We start from the raw sequence: 21,013 nt of genomic DNA, 5'->3' as shown, positions 1-21,013 counted from the left end.
TGTTTAGAAAAGTCTCCAAGTCAAAAAAACTCCTTACTCCCCCAGGTGCACAGCATGACTTCTGGGTCCCAACCTTGAGTGTGCCTTCCTAAAAGATAAACTTCTATTATGTAAACTTCTATTTTTTTTCTTACACTGTGAGAACTACAAGGAAGAAAATGGACCGTGTTGGAGTGAAGGGCAGGGGAGAGTGCCTATTTGCTCTATATATTATGTGACAGCTACTGATACAACACTTAAAACAGTACACACACAAGAGTCAGAAAGGAACAAAGGCCAAATCACAGTTAGAATCCTGCATATTAATTACTTCTTCCAGGAGAAAATCACTGTGATACAATTAACTGTGAGGTTTGGCTGGCACCAATTCAAACGGATGTGTATAGACACCTATACCTCCCAGACCTCTTCCCCATGTTATGGCCTGAGTGTTCATACAAATTATGCACTTGGAAATGAGTATGTGCTCTTTCTCTTTGAGTCAGCAATTAGACAAGGGTTCATTATATTAAAACAGACAGTCCATTGGAAACTTCAAGAAACATAAAAGCATGGTAATTTATGCCTCTGGACAGGTCTGGTTCACAAGAGGCCATTAACCATTGCCTCTATTAATATAGATTTATCTTCATCAAAACACATAAAGCAAAAAAAGAGTCAGAGGACCCACAGAGGCATCCCAAGACCTTGTAATCTTACTGTTGCTCTTCATCCTCCATTACAAATGAGAATAAAAAATGTTACCCTATATTGAGTAAGTACCAAGTACCTGATGCCCTGATAGGCACTTTACATGGGTGAGTGCTATGTCTTCTCCTCCTTTACCCACTTACATCAACAAGCAGATATTACCAGAATTTCAACTCTATGAAGAAACGTATGCTTCAGAACATTAAGAAATTAGCTTAATATTAATCACATATCAATCACAGCTGGTCGGTATATAGAAGAGCTGAGATTTGGTCTCAATTTTACTCTACCACCTTTTAGGCCACCCTTCCTTAGTGCTGCTTAGGAATTTCAAAAAAAAAAAAAAAAACAAAAACAAAACAAAACTAAATATGTGCATCTGCTTTATGATAAATTTGGCACTAAGGCCTTTGTTAGGCATTATCTCATTTAACCCTTCCTCCAATAGAGAAGACTAGGATGGATGAGTACTGTAAACATAAAGGAACCAAGGGAAATTTGATGACTTGCCTAACGTGCATATCTAGAAGATCCAAGGGAACAAGTGTGGTGGCTATACTACAGACTTGATGTTGAACAAATATGAATCAGATACAGACTCTGCCTTCTGTAATGTAATGGTCTAATGAGAGATATGGACAAGGCCCAAGATCATCACAGAACTGTGGAAAGGATAGATGGTTAGGCTGGGCTGGCAGGTGGGAGACATTTTACTCAAAATACACTTGATACAATCTTAGAGGAAGAAAGGGTGGTCAACTGGTGGACACTCAGACAAATGTCCTGGAACACCTCCACACATCAGCCAGTTGAACCTGGGTTACAAGTAAATCAAAACGGATTATCTAAGCCTGATTTCATGCTCCAAGTAAAACGAGATAGGACACATTCCAGATGACCTTTAACTGCATCTGCTTTTCTATTTAGGCAAAATTGTTAATTTGGAATGCTCAACAAGTTTTGAAATTCTAAACATCTCACACAATGAAGCACAATCAATGGCTAAAATTTTGGTCTAAACTGAACTATTATGCTTCACCATCGGGGGTTACCCTTTCTCCACTTACGGAGCCCTGGAGTGAAGCCAGTGAGGTACTGGTTTCCCATTGTTATTTGTTCTTCTGGTAGGTGGCTGGATGTGCAAGAGAGAAACAGGTACAATGATGAAAATAAAGAAGTGCTATTTAAAATAGAATCAGAACAAAACTGAGAGTGTGGAGCTAGCTCCATTCTCCTTATTTTATAAATGAAAAACTATAAGTGCAGAGAGTGAGGTGATTTGCCCACTGCATGTATCTAAGGAGGTGTCCCAAAGGATGGCAATTTCCATATCTAGCCGCCTAGACTCATGCTAGGACTCATGGTGGTCATGTAATCCAAGCACCCTTTGTCTAGATTGTTCCAATTTTACCTGAGATATAGCCAAAGCCTTACTTCATAGGATGATGGGACATAGAGAGAATGTAATAGACTCAGGTAAAAGACAGAAATGTGAGTGCAGAGAGTATCAGTAGTGTTTATCTCTATTCAACTGGAAAGCCACTCTAACTTTGCATTTTGGTGTTTGGGGTACATGAATCAAATTCTGTTTTCTTAAGTTGATGTGGATGGATTCTTGCCCTTTGCAACCAGACTGCTAACACATATCTAGTGAAATTTAAGAGGAATACCATCCTGTGGGTCTGAGATGGCCCAGACAGAAGAAGAAATAGAGAGAAGATGAATAGAGTTGATGGCACTACTTTAATAAGAAGAGAGCTAGGCTGGAGGACTTGGATTTGTTTCCTAGCACCCACATGGTAGCCCACAAGCATCTGTAACCCCAGTTATCAGAAACCTAATGTTCTCTGGACTCTTTAGGCACCAGCTATACAAGTGGCACGCAAATATACTTGCAGGCAAAACACCCATATGCATGGAATAAAACTAAAATTAAAAAAAGAAAATGACTATTACATTAAACTTTCATTATATACCATGGTTGAATTCTTCCTTGGAAGCAATTATGGTCTCTTATCAAATGCATGGACAGGGTCGTAGTTACATCTGATGCTTAGAGTGTCATTAATTCCCTGACACAAGACTACTGTCTCTACTGGGTGGAAGAATATCTAGCAGAAAAGCCCTTTAAATTATTCCAATTTGAAAAAAGTATCAAACTTTTCCTAAAAGTAGGCAGGCTGAGTGGCATCTGCAGCCAGGAGGAGGAATAAAAGCAGTTGGTATTAAACAAAGAACAGCAGTTGGTGGAGTCCAGTGAGAGCTTGCCCACTCCTGGCTCACTTTCACTTTGTGCTGGCCCTAATAAGTTCTATTCTTACTCTTCATGTCAAGCAACAGAAGAAATAATCCATAGGACGTTTTTTTGTTTGTTTTCTGTAAGATGATAAAATAATAAGTTAAACATCTCTCTGGATCTTTGCAAATTAGCTTCTAGCTTCTGTAGTTTTTAATAATTAATAATTAATGGTGTGAATTCTAAACATGTCATGTATAAAACTTACAATAAGACACTTTCAGTCACCATTGTTGACTGTGTTCTCTTTGAAAAACATGGCACCATTTGCCATTTATTTGAAAAATCTTCAGACAACATGGTAGAGGTATCAGAAAATGAATGGTGAAATATTTCACTTACGGTGCCAACACTCCACTGACACTAAAGGGAATGTGCTCTTAGAATCTACATTTGCTTTTGGCATTGGTCCAACATTCAAGCAATGTCTGCAGCATGCTGGTAGTACAATAAGAAAATTTTCCTATCACATGTTGTTCTCTATAAGGTCTTATTGAATAAAAGTGTGGCATTCCCATAAGACATCAGTACTTCACATGGAGAAAAGCTTCCATTCCTTGGAAGACTGTTTAAAACACTGAACCAGACAGGCTTTGGGAAAGTCAATCTAACCACTGTTCATTTAAATGTGTCCCTGGGTCCTACCCTGCCTCCCTGTGTTCCTAGTCTAGTATCCTCAGGCCTTGTCTTTATGCCCACAACCTTCATACATCATCAGTCACTCTCTCACCCATCAAATGTTTTCAAGCACCTTCTCAGGGCAAGGTGCTGAGGGACATTGAGAAGAGCCTTGTGCTAAATGAGCTCTGCACATTGATCCCACAAACACCAAGCCATTCTCAAATGATGTCAGCACAAGGACACAGTACTAGGATTTCAGCTACAGATTGAGAAGTGGCCACATGCAGACACACTGTGGTAAAGGGAGGCCATTCTTGAGAGAAACAGCATGAGCAAAGCTTTGAAAGCAGAAGGGAGCAGGGAACTGCTGAGGGTAGAGAAGAGGGCATGGTAGTCTCCTTGGCAATTTGCTAAGTAGTGTTAACATAGGGAAAGCGTGTGGTTTCAGAGTCAGCAGTATTCACTGCAGAGTCTGGCTCCACTACCACTCACCAGCTGGGCTAGACAAAAGGCTCAGTCTCTCTGAATCTGTCTCCTAATCTATGCAGCAGAGATATCACCTGTCCTAGATAGGTTTATCATTGCTGTGATAGAACATCACAACCAAAGCAGAGAAAAGGGTTTATCTGCCTTATGCTTCCACGTCACTGTTCATCATTGAAGGAAGTCAGGACAGGAACTCAAACAGGGCAGGAACCTAGAGTTCCTGTCATAGTAGTTGATGCAGAGGCCCTGGAGGGTGCTGCTTACTAGCTTGCTCTCCCTGACTTGCTCAGGCTGCTTTCTTATAGAACTCTGGATCACCAGCCTCACCCAGAATAGACTGCCCCACCCATAAACAACTAATTAAGAGAATGCCCTACAGGCTTGCCTATAGCCCAATCTCAGAGGGATTTTCTCAATTGTGGTTCTCTCTTCCCTAGTGACTCAACTTTGTGTCAAGGTGTCATAAAACTAGGCAGTCCAACATTTGTGGTCAGATTTGGGAGATGCTGAACATTGAGGGCAGCATCTTATGGGGCTCCCTCTTAGTTAAATTTTGAAAGACAGCTTGCCTAGAAAATATAATCTTCCTCTCAGCCTTCAGGCATGCACTCCTCACATGCTCACTCTATGTATTCCCGGCACTTAGAGGGAGGCTCAGGATTGTATCCAGGCTGCACAGACCTGGTTTTTACAGATCCCACAGGGTATCTTCTTTAAGCAGTGTGCCCACTATCACTCTGAGTGGTTTCAGGGCTTTAGGGTTTTTTGTTTTAACAATCTTCTGCTATACATCTTGTCCTGTTGTGACCACTATATTCCTCTGGTATGATGTCCCCCTGTGAGGGCTTACAGGCTTACTGTAAATAAAGAGGGATGCTCTCAAGTCACAGAGGTCTGGTGTCAACCCCTGGCCTCTCACAGTTTCATCATGTGTATGCAATTACAGGAGATGAATCAGAAACTGGTAAATGCAAAAATGTTCTTCTCCATCTCATAGAGGATATGATTTCCTTTGGCCACATTAACCATGCTTTGTCTCCATTTCTTCATTGTATTCCTCACAGTACTCTGAGATCCTTGCCTTTACAATATTTTTCTGAAGGAGCAACAAGACCTAATTTGTAGCCTAAAACCAGTCTGTGTTTGATGTGGGCAGTGAGGCCCTTGTACCTCTTTCTCTGTACAGCATCATTTCATAGTCTAATAAATAATTGGTGTCTATGTAGGTGGCACATTCTGTCAAGGAGCTAAGGATCATGAGCTGAGAAAATGAACAGTTTTCTGGAGACTAAATCTTCCCAATGGTTTTACCATTTTTCAGTTAGAGTTCTGGGATCTCATTCATCTACAAGGCCTGTTCTCTAGGGACTACACCTGTACTCATGACTATCAAGCAACCTTGATGGTGAATTCTGAATGAACAATCATAAATCATGGAACCATTAAGGCTTGGAAGGTCGCATGCTCATTAAAGCTGGACATTTCTCTGTGACCACAGCTGTCAAGTGCAGTGTGGTGAGAAGCTGACTCTGCCTCCTGACTATTCCTTCTGTTAATGTCATGTCATTTGCACTGACCCCTCCTAGAACCACTGCCCCCATACCTGTCCTTATTTGGTCATTAGACCTCGAACTTCAACTCTGTCCTTTGCAGCCTCTCCTCCTGTCACCTTCTTTCAAAATGTAAAGCCAGGTCAACCACTTGGCTAAAGCCTACAGTGACTGAGCACTACCTTTGGGGTACAGACCTGACAGTCTAATGTGTCACTCACTGGCTCTGGTAGTGTTGTTAATTGGAGAGAAGTCTAGAATCATCCAGGAGATGGCCTTCTGGGCCTGTCTTATGGGGATTATCTTAATTACATTAATTAAGTTGGGATGACCTATCCATTATGGATGGCACAAAAATACCTAGGCAGACTATTTTGGACCGTGTAAGAGTGGAGAAAATGAACTGAGAGCACTGGAATGCAGAAATTGTTGCTGTTTCTGATTAAGGATGTGGTGTGCCCAGTTTCCTCCAGTGCCTGTGACCTCTGGGGTCTGATGGACTGCAGTCTGAATCTGGGAGCCTAAATAAACCCTTCTGCCCCAAATTTCTTTTGTTATAGAATGTTACAATGGCAACAGAGGAAACTAAGACATTTTCCATCGCCCCATATATAACGCACTGTCTTCACTGAGCCCAGGACTTGAACTCCACAACCTTTCCACACCAAGTCCCTCTCAGCACCTTGACTTTCACTCTTTTGCCTCCTTGCCTGTTCTCTTTCCTGATGCCATGAAGACCTTCCTTTTTAATACCTGCCTTAAAAGATACCATGTCTGATACAACATCCTTCCTCCAGCAAAACTGAGATCCAAGCCTAAATTCCCCCATCACAGTACCACTTCTATCACAGTGGAGAGTCTTTGCCTCCTGTGCTTACTACCCTCCAGAACCTGTGCAGCCCAGGCATGTAGTAACAATTGGGGAAAACGTCTGTCTTACTTATGTCTTAAAGACTCATCACATGGTCAAAAGAATCATCTTCTAAAGTCAATAGTTTCCAACCTTCACAGAAAAATGGAGTTTAGAATGATTTTTTTGACTCAGCCCTCAAAACTTGATTCTAGAATGTGTTCCAGAAATGTGTTCTATTTTTTCCAGTTCATTGAAAGATACCAATGTATAGCTGGGGTGACAGGTGAGAGGACTACTATGCCAGGGAAGGCTAGCTGGGCTGTTCCTGCCCTCAGCATGCCAGCCTAGTGTGACTTCCAGATGCCTCTGAGGGCTTAACTCACTGTCTGCTACTGTCTATCAGTCCCCTTAAAGGTGGATGGCATCAGTGTTCTTGCCAAGTAAGGTACCGAGAACAATCAGCTATAGCCAGGGAACTGGCTGCTCCAAGCCTGTTTTGGCAGGTTCCTCAGATGCCACCTTCACTGGGGTTGTATCCTATTTCCTGGGCTGTCTCTCTCTAAGATAGCCACAGAGGCTATGTTGAAGGCATCTGGGTATTTCAATTAGGAATGCTTTAACAGGGGTGGGCAACATTTTCCCAAGAAGTTCCCAGTTCCTTTGACAGCAATCAGGGTTAGCATCCCCGAATACTTGAATAGAGCAGAACAGCCACTGTGTGATAGCTTGTGCCTGGCAAAGTCCAGGCAGGGCTCAGAGAGCACAACCATGGGAGTACCAAAGTGATTTTTCAAGTGTAACCTGAGAGCAAAACATGGGGTCTACACTGTGAGAAAGGGAGAAGCCGTTCAGCTCTTCCTCTGACTCTGGCTTTGTGTTTCTGATAAAGCAGGGCAGCTTCAAGCATCCTGCTAATATGACCATCATCCGAACAGAGATCTCAGAGGACCTTGGTGTTAGCCCCCAAAATAGCTTGTTATATAATGGCTGACCCTGCAGTGCCATGCAGATGCTAACACAGAGATGCACAGTTCCAAAGACCAAGGTGGGTAACATTAGTAGAACACTGCTCTTCCTGAGAAGGCCTTTTAATTTAAGGTTTGGGGCATTTTTATAGCCGGTAAAAATAGTAAACCTTTCAACCAATGATTCATGCAAAAATCAATCAGCACTAGGTTCACAGAAGAGCAACAAACAGGGAAGCGTCCTCCTCCCTGTCCTCAAGCCTCTGCAGGAAGCTCATCCATGGAGGTAGCAGGAGAGGGGCAGTTGGAACCACAACCTTCTTGTAGAAACTTGTCCTTGAGCCCAGTGTGATCAGGAGGCAAGTAGCTGTGTGACAAACCACATTGTCCCACCGAGACAGGGAGCCGAATTAACATAGGCAATCATGCTAATTTGCTGGCTAACTAATTGAAGGCCCCAGTGGGCAAGAGAAAGCTATTTTCACCAGCATCTGACAAAATCAGCCCTGAGCAATGAGGAATTCGTGCCAATCACATTAGAGGATGGCTTTTAGACCACGGCTTTAAATAAACTGACAGGTCAAGCAAGTCAGTCAAAACCTATGAGTGTGCGTGGAGGGGGTCGGAGGGGTTTCTTGTAGTTTTTCCTCTACTGGGATAGGGGTAAAAGGGTAGAGTAATTTTAGTAAGCACACTACATTTAGGTCCTCTAATGGCTGCTCACAAATTTCATCCACACACTGCCAGCATGGGGCCAAAGCCTAGTCTTCACAAAGCTTTTCAAATTTACAAAGAACACTCCTAGCTGGAAAGTCTGCTGTAGGAGAACTTCTGGGAGTTGGGGTCTGTTCTCTTTCAACTATAGCTGCCTGATAATGGGGGAGGAGGAATAATGAGCTGAATTTGCTGCAATCCCTTAAATTAGGAGGGGAAATTAACTGAAGAAGTAGGTGGATTTTTCTTTTTGATTTTTGTGTGTGTGTGTGTGTGTGTGTGTGTGTGTGTGTGTGTGTGTGTGTGTGTGTTTGTGTGTGTATGCATGTAGAGACCATAGGTCACTGTCAGCTGTTTTCCTTAGTTTCTTTCCCTCTCTATGTCATTTGTTGAAATCTGGTTTCGCACTGAATCCAGTATTCAAGACTTGGCTAGATGGCTGGCCAGTTATTTCCAGGGATCCACCTGTGTCTGTCCCTGCCCACAGTCTTTCAGTGCCTGACAAGGGATGTCCACCCAGCTTCTTTTATATCGGTGTTTGGGATTCAGGGTCTCATGCTTGCTTGGGATGCACTTTTATTCTTCCTAGCCAGCATCTCATCAGTTGTCCTTTACACAGTCATGGTGACAAAATACAAACTGGTTAAAATAGTGAAGAACCCCCCCTTTTTGGTTAGGGAATAAATGGTTTGCATGGTGCCCCTCTCAACATTATAGCTGCTGGCAGAACAGCTGAGATCCATTGCTGCTTTTTTCACTTCATTTTTAAGGCCTGTAAAGACAGCTAATGGTCAATGTGCTACTTACTCCTTTAGTTTGTCTCAATAGCTGAAGATTGGGGCTTCACTCAATTCATCTTTGGGATTCCGACATCTTATTTTTAACTTTATAAACATTTGTGGCATGAAAGAAGGAGAGGAACATAATGGACTTGGATAAGACAGCCTCCTATGATGCTGAGATTAGTCACCATTAAGAAACAAATGAAGTGTCTCTGGTCTCATTTTGAGGGGTAAACCTGAAGCTGTGCTAGTTTAAATCTCTCAGTCTGTTTGGAATTCACTATTAAATAGTGACAAATGAAATGGGACAGCCTGCCCCACTGGAAGGGAGATTTAATAAACTTTAAAAGCAGTCTGCTTAGGTGCAAACATGAGAGAAATGGAATGGGAAAGAAAAGGTCTGGGTCCATAAAGAAGTCCCATCATCGGGTAAGGCTGCAGAGCAGAGGACATGGCACGATTGCCCTAGCAAGTCCTCCAGCAGCTGGCATCCAACATGAGGATGCCCTTCCGCAGACAGATGGGAGGTAGGTGCAGGGGCCCACAGGTCACTACTCAGCTACACATAATCATCCCTCAGTATCTGTGAGGGATTGTTTCCAGGACCCTTGTGGATACTCACGCTCAAAGATCTGCATCTCTTACATAAGATGACATAGTTTTTGCAGACGCCTACCTATATCCTCCCCTCTACGGGAAATCACTTGCAAATGAGCACCTACTACAACATCAGTGCTATTCAGTAGTTGCACTAACATACTATTTATGGAATGAAAACAAAAAGCTGTATATACTCAGCACAGAGACACCCCCCCCCAACCCCAAATAGTTTTGATTCTTGACTGGCTAACTCTGGAGATGACACATCCATGAGTATGGAGGACTGGCTGTCCTCACTATCCACCTCTAAATACCTCCCCCCTTTCAGAAAACCTGAGGCTGGTTGCAAAATAGTAAATGCCCCAGTCTTAGTTGGAACGTTGCGAATACCATGATGTGTGATTCAATTTCCAAATCCAGCTGATTAATCCTAAGGATAAATACATTTTGGCTTTCCAAGTTTATCAAATAAATCTTGCTTCCTGGTATGGGTAGTAGGTGACTTGTCTGGTTGTGGTGCTGCGTGCTGGGAGGAAATGCTGAAGAGGTGAGGCAAGAGATCACAAGTGTGAGGCTAGCCTGAGCTGCACATTTAGGGCAGCAAAGAGGAGGAGGAGTTGGAGGGGAGTAATGTAGATGTAATATTCATATGTGATATTTATGTTGGACATTCTCAAAAATAGCTTTTAAAAATAAATTTTAGAAATATAATCAATCCTGCATCTGCTCCCCTAACATTTCTTATGCACAAACACATGCTCAGCACTGGGTGCGGTACTGGCAGTGCTAAGAACTGCACCTAGTGTCCATCCAGACAGAGAAACCTGAGTGGAGAAGATGGTGCATAAACAAGGTACAGTGACTTCAGAAAGTGCTAGTGTGGATACGGGCTCTTCATATAATTTAGGGGAAGGGGAATCAAAGTGAATTCAGCATACCCCTGGCTTCCTTATCAAGCAGAGTTCTATTCTTATCCCAGCTTTCATCAACTGTATTTCTCAAGTACACTGAGATTATTTATTCACTACTTGTCTCTCCAGTAGGGCCTTGAAAGCTCCACTGGCAGAGACTATATCTCATTAGTCCTTTTATCACCACTGAATTTTAAAATCCTTCCTACCTAGAAAAATTCCCCCTCGGTCCAATAAATTGAAGGTCAACTGGACTATATTTCTAGAGTTACATGAAAAAATTGATTTCTGGCCAGACTTTCTGAAGGCCAGGGACAAATCCCCATGATAGTCTTAAGCAGAAGGGAAGAGGGCTTGTAGCAAGAGCAGTGATAGATTAACTCTGGTATGCACACGGTCACATCGGCATCTCACTGTATTTCTCCCAGATGGTTGAAATGGAGACATCTCATAAATCCCTGGGCCTTTTCTTTCCTTTTGCAGGTTATTATAGTGTCCCAGGGCAGAAGAGCATTCTGCAAAGTAGAGTAATTGTGAGCCATTTATTATGTTTAAAGGAGAGCTTGTCATCCATTACAGCCACAATACTCAGACAATTAAAGTGGTGGAAGTGACTATGCAAAACTTGCTGTCACTTGGTGTCTGATCTCAATGAGCACAAGCAGAGTTGATATGCCTCTGGTTTTTCTGGGCTCAGTAGCTCTTTCTTTGTCCATACCACTCACAGCTAGGAAGCACACTGTGCCTAAGGCTTCCAAATATCCACTGGCTTTGCCATGCTTTCCCTCAAATGCAGTTGCTCTCTTTACTGGTGCACACAAAGCAAGGAACAGCACTGATGGCAATTATGTTCTGTGCACACCAGCATTCTTCTTTACCATGCTCGTGGTAGACGTCCGTCATTGATTGCAACTGTTTTTTCCTGTTGAACCAGGATGCTGCATGCAAGAAATTGCCACCCATAAATTAAATTTCATGCACAAAGTTAAACAGTAATCTTAATGAACAGGACTGATCAGTAACTTTGGATCAACTTTTCTTAAAGTTCCAAGGTCTACTAACTAAAATGTCTTATAGACTAGTAAAAAACTTATTAGAATATGAACTTGTATGTATTTTTATGTGCTCATGAATAAGGGTTATTCAGTCCAATAACTAAACAGTATTTTACATTATCACCACTTTAGTCATTGAAGCTAATATATACATCCTGGAAATGGTGCAATATTTGGGTAAGGACACAATCATGGGCCATATAGCCAAGCATTCAGGAGTGGCTGAGGAATACCACTTAATGAATGAAACCATGAGCAGAAACTGGGTCAAGTTATAGTCCTTCTGATTCCTAGAACAACTGTCTTTACCCTTAAAAGTTCAAAATTTTATACTGTTAGAAAAAAATAGAGTATATTTAATTTCTAAGAAACAGTCTTAGAATTATTATTACTAGAGTGAAGTTAAGCTTTTGAAAACATGTGTATATAACAATGATGGTTTTGCTCCTTGCTCATTAAAAGATAGCTGGAATTTGAGGTCTCAGAAAAACAAAGAAAGTAAGCAAAAACAAAAAATTCAACAACCTCTAAAAAAGAAAATCAAAAAATAAATGAAAAATAGAAATGAGAAACACAAAATAAAATGACTATATCCAAAAGGATATAACCCACATAGAGCTCAGATACGCATATGCTGCTTGAGAAAGACCATATGTGTGACAGGTTCCTGGAAAGCTGGGTTTCCTAGTGGCACCGTGGCCACCTTAGTGTAAAGTGATGATGTTCTCAAAATGTTGAGATCACCTAACTGCTTTCTCAGAAGTTGTCCTTGCTGCTAATCAGCACATTACTCAAGAATCTGTGTCACGTTAAATTTTTGTGTGTTTTAAAGAATGATACTATCAAAGAAAGATGTTTTTATAAAAAGGCACATATCATGTAAAGTGACAACTAGAGCAAGCTTAAGGAATAAATATATGTCAAACTACACCATGGTAGCTCTAAATTTCTTTTTCTTCTTTGTATTTGTTCTTTGATAATTTCACAATGCTATAATGAATCTTGATCACATCTATGTCAACTACCTCCCCAGCTCCCCACACATACCTAAGCAAAGTATATATCTTTTGTTGAACCTTTTTATGTTTCTCATTCTTAACTAGAAAATATACTTTTAAACCGAGAACATATTCAATACCTACCTTCTTGTTCTACTTAACTGGATAATTATGTCTATGCAAAGCATGTTCTCTCTCTCAATCTCTCTCTCTCTCTCTCTCTCTCTCTCTCTTTTTCTGTGTGTGTGTGTGTGTGTGTTGCATGTGTGCAGATACACATATACACATGTGTTGAATGAAGGTGTAGATGCCAGATGCCAGTGTTTGTTCATGGTGAGAAGAACATGAAGGTCTTGCTCTGTCATTCTCCACTTTATTCCCTTGGGACAGGTTGAACTTGGATTTACGATGGCAACCAGTAAGTCCAAGGAGTGCTCCTGTCTCTGCCCATTCCTCAGTACTGAGGTTACAGGTCTGCATACAGCCATACCTAGATTTTTGCAATGTGTGACTGAGATTGAACGAAGATCCTCATGTATACACACCAACTGACCTTACTCACTAAGTCAACTTTCCAGCTTACAAACAAAACAACACCAACCAACCAACCAACCAACCAAACAAACAAACAAAAGCCCTTCTTTGTCACAGGTAACAGCACAGGGTTGGCTAACATTTTACTGGCACCCATTTGACATACCTATACACATATTTTGCAAGTGTAAATGCATATCCTATCTTCTTTATAATCCCCCCAAGTAGATACACTACACTGCATTTATCCAAGTTCCAGAAATAAAGTTTGGGTAACTTTCACTGGCAGGTAACAGGAGCCTCCTGTGAATCTTTTACTTTTTATTACATGTGAAGCACATGCACTAACTGTTAGAGTGTAAATTTTGAGCTGCAGTTGATTTTGGAATACTAGAGTTGAGTAAAAGATCTGTTTCACTTTAACGTACAGTTAACAAACGCCTCTGCACTAAGTAGTTGGCAAGATTAGAGACTAATATGCATCAAACAAGTTGGGCGGTGGTGGCCTCTAAGTTCGAGGTACTGGTGAGTTCCAGAGCAGTCAGGACTACACAGAGAAACCCTGGTCCAAAACAACAAAAAATACACATCAAACAAGAAAAGTAGCCATCATAAACAAAACCCATTTAGCACTATATTTTACTTTTGCCATTATTGTAAAGGCAGACTCTTGGAATTAGCATTAGTATTTGACAATCAAATATTACAATTCAAAGATTTGAGGGGTATGCAGGCAAATGTAAATGGAGGTTTCTCTTCCCACCTGTTAGTCCCCAAATAACCACTCTAAGGCTTAATATTTATTATAATTGTTTGACTAATGACTCAGGCTTGTTATTGGCTAGCTCTTACTTCTTAAATTAACCCATTTCTAATAATCTGTGTATTACTGTAACTGACTGGTAATGTTCTGGTATCTTACCCCTTTGCTGGCTACATGACATCTCCCTGACTCCTCCTTTCTCTCTGTAACTCTGTTTGGATTTCCCTCCTAGCTATATTCTGACTGGTCATTAGTGAAAACAGCTTTATTTATCAACCAATAAAAGCAACACATATTTGTAGCATATGGCAGGAATCTTGTATCAGATAAGCATGATTCCTACTTTGCAGAATTGTGTCTGCTGTTATAATGTGGAGAACTACACCCTCCCAAAGTACATGCCTGAGTACCCACAGGAATGGAAGTGATGCAAAGCACACAAGTGACACGCTTGGGGACTACCACAGAACTGGAGAGCTGTTAATTAGTAGCCACTCATTTTTCTATTAAGGCTGGTGACTGTGGGCTTACACACACAGGTACCTGAGGATTCAGGGAACGCTGGGAATGTTTCAAAGTTCTTGTTGGTATTTGAAATCTCATTCTATGAAAGGGACTTTTCTTCATTTGTCTTTATTGTGTATACAATATCTTTATCCCCCAAAGACTTAATCCACATGAATAACTATGCTTCTCCAAAGCATAGTGAGAGGTTCAGTAAGAATATTGGAAAACAGCAGGAGTATTCAATATTAACAATAAATGAAAGCATGAGCTAGTAAACCAACAAGTGGAGAAATAAATGGGAGAGGGATTTAGAGTCAAAGAGTGAATGGGTCTCTCAACCTATTTAATTGTCTTTCTGCATGACATTTTACTAGACACGGGGAAGGAGAGGTGAGACTGGCACAGGTCACAGACAACTGTATCGTGTGTGTGTGTGTGTGTGTGTGTGTGTGTGTGTGTGTGTGTGTGTGTGTGTGTGTGTGTGTGTGTGTGTGTGTGTGTGTATCACCAATAAGTTGAGAATCCTGGAATTTGAAGCTGATGTTAACATCAGGAGTCAGGCTGCAGCAATGGAGGGACAGAATTCAGTTATTTACTCAAAATCACATTCTATAAAGTGGAAAAGAAAGATATAAACCTAAAGCTTACAATTCCCTTGGTTCTCACTGTCTGCTGTGTAAGCACTGATGCCCAATCATCACTCCATGTGCTCAGGGTGTTAAAGGTCGAGCCCCACCCAGCTGGAATGTCCAGAAGAGGTCTGTGATCTGAGCAGGTCCTGAAGGTAGGTAAGACTTTCTTCTAAAAGGCAGAGAGTGGTTGGGGCTTCTAGGCTGATGGAAGGGCTACGGCTCGATCAATTTGACTTTAGAGGACAATCCAGGGAAGTGTTGAGAACCGGTGAACTAGATTTGATTCCCGGCTCCCTCACTTACCATCTGCACATCCTTGGGAAAATAACTAACTCTCTCCAAGCTCTCAATAAACGGGACAGTACAGTAGGGACCTTGCAGTGCCCCTTCCCAAACACCCAAAATTAAAAGAGAGAATCTTCTCCAGCTCTGAGGGTGCTGGGCACAAATTGCTATTGCTAATTTTTCATTTAGGAAGAAGGAGGTGTTTGAAGTCAGGTTGAGATTAAACTGTGGACCCTTGGAGCAGCTACACGCAAAGATACAGTGTGACTTGTATCTTGCAAATGATGGTGGAAATGCAAGATATTCAGATAGAGGAATGCATGATAAAAGTCAAAGATCACCAGTAAAGGCCAGGCACAGTGCCCATTGTATCACAGTTTTGTTTTTGCTTGTTTGTTTGTTTTTGTTTTGTTTTGTCATTTGCTTATAAGGCACATCCCAACATTATTTCTGTACTTTTCCCCAAGTGAACTTGGGTGTCCATGTGATTTTGATCAAAGTATTGTTAACGGGTTTGTGAGAAACCCCACCTCCAAACAAGAACTCATTTGTCTTCAGAAAACATTCTTAAAGTACTTACTCTGCTATTGTCACTGGAATAGAACACTAAAACAGAGGAAGGTGTTTCTGCCAGAGACAAATATCCACACGGTGGTATAGAGAAAAGATATTTACTCTATAAAGTAAAAATAACTTTTAGAAAGTTTTGTGCTTAATTTGGGCTCATTATTAAAACAGCAATGGTATTTTCTCTACAATTTAAAAATCAACATATCCTTTTCTTATGCCCTTACCTAAATGATAGAAAGACCAAATGGAGAGTATTAAAGAAATGGATGTCCAAACAATCTAGCACGTGGGAAGATGAAACAAGAAGGGAAAGTGAAAGAAACAAGGGGAGGGTGGTACTGTCGGCACAATTGGACCATATCAAGATAGTTGTCGGTACAGAGTACCGACTTGTTTGTAAAGCAAGGTACAGCTATAAACCTTCCTATGTGACAACGGATCTTCCCAAGTGTCTCATGTAGAAGCTGTACTTTGAATTTTGATCTTTTTTTCTGGGCTCAATCTATGTGGCATGGCACTCTGTGTTGATACTGGGCAGTGGCAAGTCTGCCACAGCTGCCAACCAATTGTAGGGCCATTAAGACACTACACATACCATTATTCCAGTTAAAAATGCTATTTGTATAGATTAAGTGCATATAATGTATTTCTTAATGGGACCTCACTGTATTGCCTAGGATAGACTCAAATTCTAGTTACTCCTCTGCCTGAGTAACTGGGATTGCAGGTATACATCACTGTGCCCAGGAAAATTTACTTGTGACCTGTGCTGTCTTCAGCTTATCATGGGTATCTTAGAAGATGGCCTCACCATAAGTCAGTGAGTACCTATACATCAGCTATATCCTGAGCACCTACCACACAACTAGACCCCAAAACACCATCAACCACAGGCCAGGCTCTTCTTTAGCTGTCTAACCTGAAGTCATACTGATTATCTCAGAATGACCACTCTGTTGCAAAGCCCACTCCTCCTTACTTTTCAGCAAACTTTCAGCTATTTGTCTTTGGTTAAATGGGTTTTTAAGGTGGCTCTGCACACTGCTTGCTCCTTGAACATCATTAATCAGTGCCAAACTTAGCAGGCTCCAGGCCCAGCTGAGAATACAAGCAGCTTGGATCATCACCCTAACACCTCATGAACAAACATGAGTGATGACTGTTGGGTAAACACCTCCCAGAGAATTCGAGTCAGCTAAATGAGTATTGCTTTAGATGTTACACCAAGGAAGACTGCATGACAAATATTGATGGCCAAGCTGTTTTAGACATACAGTAATTTTCCAATGTGCTGAAGCTTGGCAGCATTTATTTAGAGTGTTAAATTGTGAGAGGTATGAAATTTGGGGTTATTTAGTGAGTACAACCAGCAACTTTTGTGATACTGAATAGGTGTATCAGAGCTATGATAATCATCTTCCAGGAGCAGAGCCCAGAGTTTGTTACCAGAAAGCATGGAACATCCTACTGAAGAGACATCAGGGTCAGCCATGTGATGGCCTGAATGGCACCAGGGGTTGTTTAGAGAAAACCAGGACAGAGTCATGAAGCTACATCCAAATGGATTTATTTTGAAATTCCTAGAGTATTCTCTATAGTCAGAGATGTTCACGCATAAGCCTGATGGATGCTGCAGGGCATATGCCTGCCTATCTGTAATGGACAGGAGGGAAGAGGGAGCTAAAGGAGAGGAAGGGGTGCCAAGAGTGACTAAATGCTCACACGCATCCTCTTGTTGTTTCTTATATCTCTCCTGAGGCATGTTCAGTGATGTGCAGTAGGAACAGCATGCTTTTCAAAGCAAGGAGATCTTTAGCAACTTCAAACCTCAGAGCCTCTGAAAAACTGAGGTGGCATCTACCTCAAAGAAAAGTGAAGAGTTAAATTAGAAGATACAAGTGAAAGTGCCAAAGTATTTCCTGGGACACAGTATGTGCTTGATAAATATTAGGAAATTGTTTGCCTTTATTTTTCTATTAATGGCCTATGTAACATCTACCATACATAGAGCTCATTTCACAAATATTTTAATTAAGATGGGGCAGCATCTAAAATTCAAAGTTTATCTCTGAAACACTTAGCAACTGCTCACAAGAGTCCTTGGAAAAGGACTAATGTGTCCAAGTAGGGGACAGCATAACAAGCACATCATGGAAACTCCAAGTTTGCTTCTCTGCTATTGAATCATTTGCCTCCTTCATTAGCCTGGAGTAATTAAGGGACACCTGATATACACAAGCACTCTGTAGGCCTTATATGACAGAATGACACCATGATGTGTGCATTGGAAGACCTTTGATTCCAAGGCAATGGCTGCATCAGAGAGAAATGCCAATAAGGCCTGTGCTCAGGAGAATATGACCGAATTTATTTTGGGAAGACTTAAAAGGGCCTGTGGAAAAGGAGTAAAATTTACATGGAAAAATTGTAGAATGTTTATATTCTAGGACAACAAGACTGGATTGAATTCTGATAAGAGTTTGACCAATGTATGAGCAGAGAAAACAGTAGGAGGTGAAGTGGGTGCGCACCAGCATTATTGCCTTCACGACAGGATCTCTGCCTTGTTAAATGAACGGGGACAAAAAAAGTAGCAGAAGAGCATATATAAGCTACTATAAAACGTCAGAGCCTCAGCGTGTGCTCCACTCTACCTCCCTAGGAGGGGACTCTCAGTGCACTTTGTGAATTGGGCAAAGAATGGAATGTGAGGACAAGGCTTTGAGTAGTGTATGGAGGAGTCAAAATGAGCTTGTGTGCTACAGCTTATAGGTGGCACAGTCGTCAGCTCATCTGCAGACTTGTAACGACAACAAATCATGGGGCTGTGTTGAGATGCAACTTCACCCCCGCCCCCAATCAGGAGCAGCCAAGGAGGGTCCTTCATAGTCTTTTCCACATAGATCTTGGCAGCTCAAAGATTTGTTTAGAGTATGAAAACACCATGTCATGTTTTAAGAAAGAATTAATAATAAGGAGTTGGACATGTGACTTGAAACCATGCCACATTCTCTCAACTGGCACGAACACGTTCTTCATCCACCAGGAGTTTCCAGGGGTCTAAAGGAAGCAGGTACGAAGTAGGCTACCAGAGGCTCTTCTGAAGGAAAGGCTAGGAGGGAAATCAGTTCACAAAGAGGAGCCTGCACAGAGGAGAGTGCAAAGTGTTTGTACAGCCCATAAATATATCCCCTCTGACACCCAAGGAACAGACTGCATGTATGGGGGGGGGTAGGTAGATCTATTCAATATCCTATACACATTTGGTTTTCAAAACCGATACTACTTGATTGTAAATTTGGGGCTTTTGCATCTGACTTTGTTTACTTGGAATACAAATGATAACATATACACCCAAGTTATCAAGGTGAAATAGACAGTGCATATAAAAAGCTGCATGAGCTGGAATGAGCTAGAGGAATGAACATTTTTATCCTCCATTGTATTAGAACAATCAGAAACATTGAGTAAACTGCCTCTTGGCATAAAGATCCTCATAGTTCAAGCAGTGGAAAACAGTCAGCTTTTATTTAATAGAGCTGTTTCTTACCAGAAGCACTAATAAAATTCCTGTTTGGGTAGCTGTTGTGTTTCGTTCAGGATGCTGACCATAATCCATGTATATGTGAAAGAAAACATCTCAGCCATGTACTCCAATATGCTTACTCACTGAAGACAGAAGGAGCAGAGGAGGACTTCCAACCTTGCCTGATTCTAGCTGAAGAGTGAAACAAAGGTAACTCCAACTAGAAATACAAAAGGAATTCGTGAATGAAGCAAGGAGGACATGCAGGAACAGCACCACAGCAAAACAGAGCTGAGGGCGGAGGGACCGTTGCCTATTCTTCCAATCTGAGACAAGCTAAAAATAGCACTGGCCTGGGTTGCCAACTCAAGCAATCAAAGCAGAAAAGGTGCCGCCAGCTGACTCATGGCCGGTGACCTCAGCGATAAGGAGTTTTGATGTAGCTGTGGATGACAGATGATGAAGCAGGAGGTAGGGGCTGCATGGTTGAAAGGGATGAAGACATCAAGCAGATACCCAGTGATAGCCTCAAGTGCTTCCTAAACTGCAACTACTTCAATAAAGTTCTCAGGAGGCTGGCTCACATGAGTCTTATGCAAAATCGTGATCCAGCAGTTGAAATAGCACTGGTGTTGAAGCTGGAAATACTGGATGTGGAGCACAGTGAAGTTTTCCCCCTTCATCTTCATGAGGCTCCATTCCCTCATTGTGACAACCCCTCTCTGGGAAGCCCTAGGGATGCAATGAGATGAGGTACCTAGTATGGTGGCTGCACCAGAACAGCTGTTTGATAAATGGGTGGAGTTCTTCCTCCCAAGAGATCCATTTTACCCACATTTTTTCATGATATTTTCCTTTCCAGTCACTTCCAGGCATAACATCTTTACACAAGCAGAGGGATTAAAGGTCCATCTTCCACCATGCTCCTGATGGCTAGCCTTCAGCCTCCTGCTGGGATGGAGTCTGCACAATACAGTTTTAATTATATGCTGATTTTTGTCACAGCTGTTAAAATAAATCTGTCTTATGAGATTTTACAAATTTAAGTGACATGTGTGTGAGTGAGAGTGTGTGTGTGTGTGTGTGTGTGTGTGTGTGTGTGTGTGTGTGCATGGTTTCTATTAAGTAGCTTAGTTCTCTGATATAGTATTTCTCAACCTCCCCCTACCCCCAGTCAATAGGACCTTCTCTCACATAGATTGTACATACTGCCTAATACACAAAGCCACAAAGGTCACATTTATGTGGATGAATTTCCGGAAGGGGCTGTGTCCAGCCTCCTTTCTGGAACCCCAGCCTCCCCATTTCTCTTGTAGCTTTGATGAGCACTGGGAGCTCTTTAGGGGAGCACTGAGAGCTCCTTGGGGAAACACTGCATGATGCCCTTACCTAGGGAGACATGCCATTCATACACGACCTTCACTTTTCTGGACAAAGCAGAAATACTACAGAGCATGGGTGTTTGTGCTACTTGAGCAAAATGGCTCCATTTGGGTGCAAACAGTAATTAGCTTAATGAAAGTCAAAGCTATAATTTCAACTAGTTTGGTTGTGATGCAATTTAAGATACTTTGCAAGAATTTAGGGGCAGAAAGGAAAATGCAGTGGAACTGAATTAGAGGCTACAGTGAAAACTTTGAGAGAACTCAGAGTAAAACTCAGAAAATATTTTCAG

At 41.6% G+C, this 21,013-nt stretch overlaps 1 protein-coding gene across 3 annotated transcripts in view; it reads right to left on the bottom strand.

Moving 5' to 3' along the window:
• The window catches only part of Elmo1 (engulfment and cell motility 1), a 523,874-nt gene that overhangs the window by 42,509 nt on the left and 460,352 nt on the right, over window positions 1–21,013 (bottom strand). The window lies entirely within an intron of this gene.

This window comes from Cricetulus griseus, chromosome 3 (genome assembly GCF_003668045.3).
Source record: "Cricetulus griseus strain 17A/GY chromosome 3, alternate assembly CriGri-PICRH-1.0, whole genome shotgun sequence".
Taxonomy (NCBI): Eukaryota; Metazoa; Chordata; class Mammalia; order Rodentia; family Cricetidae; genus Cricetulus; species Cricetulus griseus.
The sequence above is the reverse complement of the archived record's forward strand: the minus strand, read 5'-3'. Positions and strand labels throughout refer to the sequence as shown.